General features: G+C 40.6%; 1 pseudogene; it reads left to right on the top strand.

The window, feature by feature from the left end:
- The first annotated feature begins 1,700 nt into the window (after nucleotides 1-1,700).
- Nucleotides 1,701-4,978, top strand: LOC137239861 (T-complex protein 1 subunit delta-like; annotated as a pseudogene).
- The last annotated feature ends 1,655 nt before the right edge of the window (nucleotides 4,979-6,633 follow it).

The following is a 6,633-nucleotide window of genomic DNA, read 5'->3' as shown; positions in this document are numbered from 1 at the left end:
CGGTGCGATGGGCGGAAAGGACGTGTCTCCGCGCCATCCCCGATGTGTAAGCGCGCGAAAGCGCCGTGCATAGGCGAGCGGTTCTCGGGTCTCTCATGACGTAATGGGGGCCGGAATCGCGGCTTTTCTAAACTGCCCGATTGGGCTACCTCTGCTGCATTGGACAGCCTCTCTTCTTCCTCTTCTTCCTCGACTTGCTGGGCCCATGATTTAGTTTGCTCCATGACATGGATGGAGAGGACCCCGTCCGAGCTCGCATCGTCGTCGTTGTGCTTGCTTTGAGGTGGCGACGGCTGATCCTCGTCCATATGTAGCGTCGTGTGATGTGGTTCACTGCAACGTCGGCATCGGTCTTGGCTGGGGCAGATTTCCAGGCGGTGGAACTGGGATAGGCAGTTGGGACAATAGCGGTGAATGAGTATTGCACGTAGTCGCTCCTCAGTCGACATACCACGGTAAATTGGGCACAATCGCACTCCGTGCGGTTTGGTGCACAGACGACAAGCGATGGTGAACGCATTTGGGCGTGCCTCGGTTTTGGAGCGTTTGAATGCAAATCCAGGCATGTCTAGAAATGGTAGCGTTTAGTAATATCGCTGCATAGGCTGGTTGAGTGGCTAATTGCCGGAGACCCGGGGTCGATTCTGGCTGACCTATTGGTTGGCGTACTCGGGATAAGGGTTAATTTGGGATGAATAATCTGGTTAAGTTATTCTGCCGATATAGTGACGTGTAGTGGTTGAACCCACTGTTAGGTTTAGTAAACTTTGATTGACCTACGCCTAAAATGACCTTTCGTTTTGAAAATAGTTTCATCAGAATGAATTTGCTGATATTGAAAGCCACCAATAGTAAGATTAAGAATTATTAAGTATAGACTTAGGGCACAATATATTTTTTGGTGTTTGCCTAAGGCAGGCAATACGCGACAATATACGGTATATCACGGTAAACTCGTGTGTTGTCACGGCTCCTTGTAATTGCCCTCCAAAAATTTGGTCACAAACTTACCCACGCCCATGCAAATGTGACTATGAATATAACCTATGAATGACTGTAAAATGACTAGTCAAATAACTTTGTGCAGATAAAATGTGCGACAGATGTAAAGAGGCCTTTATTCGCTGTCTGGGAACACTCTTTGTGTTGATTTGGGCCATGTTCTGTGAGAATCACAAATTGTGGTGTGTTTGTTGATTTCAACAAAACCCTGGCAGGGATAGCCTACACTATCGAGTGTGGTAACTTGTAGAGCTGTCAGCTGATAACTCTTCCACTCACTGGAATGAGGCAGTTGTGTGGTGCTGCCAATTTGGCAGCGTAATGAGACATAATGGTCATGTCATGAAAGTATTTAGGGACAGCTCGCGTCTGAGTCCTGACGCGACATTAACTTTATAGCTGTTCTAAAAAGTTTAATTCCTCCCTTGGTTGTAGTATCGAAAGCATAGATGACACTACTTTCTTCCTGCTGGGATTTCAAGCTAAAGAGGGACTGACGAAAGTCTGTCGGACCTTCAATACACAAAAAAAACCAATTTCTGTCATGAAAGCGAGACCACCATTGAGTGTGCCATGTTTTTGTTTATGTTTTACATTTTAATTTTGCACTACCCTTTTTAACAATGAAAACAATGCAAATAAACCGCGAGAATTATTTTGGTCTCGAGTGGTTTCACCTTTTGTTTTCACAAGAAAGTTGGTTTTAATTATGTGTCGGTGCGCCAAATTGTCAAACGACAAACTTTTCTCAAAAAAAGAAAAGAGAAGAAAAAATACTGCCGAATGTCAAAAAAAACTATCGACATACAACCTGGCGCGTGTGTTTTCAGTGAAACCCGGCTGTCTCTTCAGGGTTTTCGTTAGTTGGTTTTTTGTTCGGTTACTAACACTCGAGTTTGTTGGATCCCGCGGATCCAACTTGTGATCTCATGGGGTCGCGCGCAATGTGTTTACGGCGTAAGAAGAAACAAAAGCAAATGTCATCGAGTGGCAACCTTGATTCATTCATTCAAAATGTCACTCATTCATGGAAATGAGTATAGATACATTTTGAATGAATTTTCACTATGAAGAAAAAACTTGATGGGTAAGTATCAGTATGCCAGTATCGTTCCCTTTTTATAATTCAATAAATTTTCTAATTTCTTATTCCCTTTTTTTCATTTCAGCAAATTTCGGTTTCACAGTTATTTCATCTTATTTATTTATCAACGTAGATTTTAATTAAAATCCATTAAATAATTACGACATTAAGTAAGGAAAAGGCACATATGCTCAAATTATGACGTAAAGAGTTAAATGTACCTTCAGCGAACAAGAGACTGTGACTTCGAACGCAACATTCCCCATGGAGGTTGTTCCTTTATTATATCATTAATACGTGAGCGCTTTTTGGATATAATCCCTTTAGGAAGAGATTTTGTAAGGCTTTTGCAAAACGTCGCACGGGTTCTCGAATTCGAGCAGCTGTGGCGTGACATTCTACATCACCCCGAAAGCTTACATCCAACGTTCACCGTTGGTTTTTGTTTGGTAGACGATATTGTGATTTTAGTCTGCTTAAATCGTTGCCTAAATTAATTCAATCAATTGTAAAGTACATAAATTCCTAAACACAATACAACAATGGCCCCGAAAGCAGGTTTCGTTCCGGTTAAGCCAAAAGGACAAGCCTTCAAAGATAAATCGAAACCGGCAGATGTTCGTCTATCAAATATTCAAGCTGCAAAAGCTGTCTCCGATGCATATCGTATTAGGTCCACGCGGCATGGACAAAATGATTCAAACCGGCAATGGTGAAGTATCTATAACAAATGACGGCGGTCTAAAGCAGACGAACGTCTTACATCCAGCTGCTAAAATGCTAGTAGAGCTATCACGTGCACAAGATGTTGAAGCTGGTGATGGTACAACTTCAGTTGTTGTAATTGCTGGAGCTCTATTGGAAGCTTGTGAAAAGTTGTTGCACAAAGGTATTCACCCTACTGCTATTTCCGACTCATTCCAACGTTGCGGCGATAAAGCTATTGAAATACTCACTGATATGTCAACACCAATTGAATTAACTGATCGTGATACTCTTATAAAGAGTGCTTCAACTGCATTAAATTCGAAAGTCGTTTACCAGCAGAGCAGTCCTTTGGCACCTCTTGCTCCGCTGTGGCGGCTGCTGTTGACGCGGTGCTTAAAGTGACTGAGCCCGGCAAGGAGGGAGCTGTTGATTTGAAAAATATTAAGGTTATTCGAAGTATTGATGAAACTGTTGAAGATCCCGAACTGATTGGAGGTTTGGTGTTTACCTCACGTTCGGCTGGCACTAATGCACCCAAGCCTATTGAAAAGCTAAAATTGGTTTGATACAGTTTTGCACTTCAGCGCCAAAGACTGATATGGATCACAATGTTATTGTATCAGATTATTGCAGCAACGGATCGTGTGCTGAAAGAAGAACGCGCTTACATTTTGAATATTGTCAAACAAATTAAGAAAGCAGGCTGCATTGTTCTTTGGGTGCAAAAATCTATTTTAAGAGATGCTGTTTCTGACTTGGCCCAACAATTCCTTGACAAGATCAAGTGTCTTGTTGTAAAAGATGTTGAACGTGAAGATATCGAATTTGTTTGCAAAACTTTGAATTGGCGTCCGATAGCATCATTAGATCACTTTATTGCTGAAAATCTTGTAAATGCTGACTTGGTTGAGGAGGTACCAAGTGGCAGCACAAAGTTTGTCAAAATTACTGGCATACAAAATCCTGGACGTACTGTATCCATTGTTTGTCGTGGTTCAAGTAAATTGGTACTCGAAGAGGCAGCACTTTCACTACATGATACAATCGGTGTGGTGCACTGCTTGGTAAAGAAACGTGCTCAGATTGTTGGTGGTGGTGCACCTGAAATTGAAATGGCCCTACAGTTGGCTGCCTATGCACAGACAGTGAAAGGTGTTGATGCTTATTGTTTCCGTGCTTTTTCTGATGCCTTAGAGGTTATACCATCAACATTGGCTGAGAATGCTGGTCTTAATCCGATTGCTACAGTTACTGAGCTAAGAAATCGTCATGCACAAGGTGAAAAACGGCCGGTATTAATGTGCGCAAGGGTGCTATTACTGATCTAGCAGAAAATGTTTTACAACCTTGACTGGTCAGCCTTTCGGCAATATCATTATCTACTGAAACAGTGCGATCAATATTGAAGATTGATGATATTGCCAATACAATGATCGCAAAATTTTCAATATAGTCTATTTTTAAATATTTGTTCAAAGTAACCGTTGAGCTTAGAACGTGCGTATGTATGCCATTTTCCATAGTGAACCTTTTACTAAATTTCATACCACATATTGAATATACTTGCTGCTTTGATCAAAATATCAGGGATTTGGCAACTTTTACAACCTCTCACAAGCAGAAGGTTTCTAGTTCATATCCGGCTCGAGCTATTGGTTTCATCTGCACTTACTGCATACATCAACTCGTCAAAGTATAATATGAACTGGCAGAAAAAGGTGCCAAACATGAATTCAAAGCTCCTCGTTGACAATCCTGGCCGACAAACGTCCGGATTTACCAGGTGGTGCAGAATGGGTTACAACCAGTGAGTCTTTAGTCTTAGTCTTGATCTAATTTACCTATCGTGTATATCTTATTTTAAACTTGACTCTTTACAGACACAAGGGAATGTTACAAAACGCACTGGGATCTGTTAGAAATGGTTTTAATGTAATGGTCAGCCTTTCTACCATTTCCTCGCGACACCAACAAGCGCAACCTGCAATCAAGGTCACTTCCACCCGGATGGCTCGTTAGCTTATCGTATGCGTGCCGTTCTAAGTTCGCTGGCATTCGAGAGTAAATAGTATAATTAGGTGAGTTATATTCGAATAACTTGACGTATGGGGCAACTGGGTGGGAATTCACTAGCTTTTAACGATGTTAGCGACGTCGAAACAGATGGCTTCAAAGATAATGACGTCTAATTTTGTTTAAAAAAAAAAAATGGGAATTCCACTATTCCTAGTCATTTGCTCGCTTACGAAAAATCAGTTCTATATTAGTGATGATAGACTTGTTTTCATTAGTTGATAATACTAGCAAAAGAACCACAATCTTAAAGATCGTCATTGCTTTACAATTGTTCGCGGACTTTAGTTCAAGAATAGCATTCGATTATCCATTATTTTAAAAAATCAACAATGGAACGTGAGTTTAGTAATCGCATGGTTTGAGAGCACTTTGTTGACATATTCCTACATGGGTAATGTATCTCTGTATCAAGAAAAAAACAATATTATTAACAAATAGATATATTATAATCAGGCCCGTTCTGGACTCCGATTCCGATCAATTTCCTCGGAATCGAAATGGATTGGTGTTCTCAATTTCGATTCCGACCAAAAACTATCGGTTTGAAAAGCATTGCCTCTGAGCAGTCGGAATGAAAGTTAATTGGCAGATTATACACAAATGTTGCGATATTTATCTCTCAAATAATTTTAATTTCTTCATTTTATTTGGAAGAGTTGTGTGTATTTTTTTGTTTAAATTTGAGTTAAATTGGCATAATAAATCTTTCTTTAAAAACTTCCATCAAGAAATCCATTAGGCAAACAAATCGATGCTGATCGAAATGAAGTCGACCTGTTCTGAATTCCGATCCAGCGCATTTTTACGATTCGCACGCACAATAGCACGTATTCTTGCGTCTGCGCATCAAAAACCATATCTGCAGGCATTTTTTAATTAAAATAAAATTTTATGATACTTAAACCAAAACACATAAACAAAAACAGCTGATTAAACTGGTTACCGAATCGGAATGAAAACGATTCGAAATCGACCTCGAATCGATTTTTTTACAATCGGAATTGAGGACACCAAATAGAAACCGAGTCGCAATCAATGTCGTTTTACTTTTCATTCCGAGTCGGAATTCAGAACAGGCCCGAATGAGTGCTCATGGAAAACATGAAATACTATTTTTTCACCTTTAACTTTTCTGAAGCATTTTTACAAAAGTTAAGTTTCGATATAGGATGATTTCGAACTAGCAGCCGATATGGGGTGATACTCTAGTCAGCAGCAGAAAATAAAGGAATAAGGCTTTTGGGGCTTTTGGCTTAAGTCGTTATATTCCGGCCTTTATCTTGACAGCACAGTTAAGATTTCGTGCGGTTCTGCTACACGGGGGTATTTACCTTTTTACTCTGATACTTCGGAACGCTCTTTCCCGTTTAAGTATTCAATGAGGTGTTGCGGAGAAACTTTAATTTAGAATATTCGGCACACGTTCGCCTGATGCTACCTCGCGAGGTCCGAATATTCCAAATAAGTATGCAAGCGCATAATATTCCAAATATAAAACGATTCCACAAATTCTTAAATGGAGACGTATGTTCCGAACATACGGATTAAATGAGTTAACGTACTCAATGACTACATTTCGTTATGGCAGATAGTTTACCTGCTTTAGTCTTCTATTGGCCTCGTTCGTGGTGAACGAGAGCTGAGTTAAGCGGGTTGTTGGCCTCGTTCGGGGTAAACGAGAGCTGGGTTAAGCGGGTTGTTGGAAAAGTGGAAGTTACAGATCTTCCACACTCTCTCTGGAGGGTGGTAGTACGACCAATTTC

The sequence above is a fragment of the Eurosta solidaginis genome, chromosome 2 (assembly GCF_040869045.1).
Source record: "Eurosta solidaginis isolate ZX-2024a chromosome 2, ASM4086904v1, whole genome shotgun sequence".
Lineage (NCBI taxonomy): Eukaryota > Metazoa > Arthropoda > Insecta > Diptera > Tephritidae > Eurosta > Eurosta solidaginis.
Note: the sequence above shows the minus strand (reverse complement) of the source record. Positions and strands in the feature narration are given on the sequence as shown.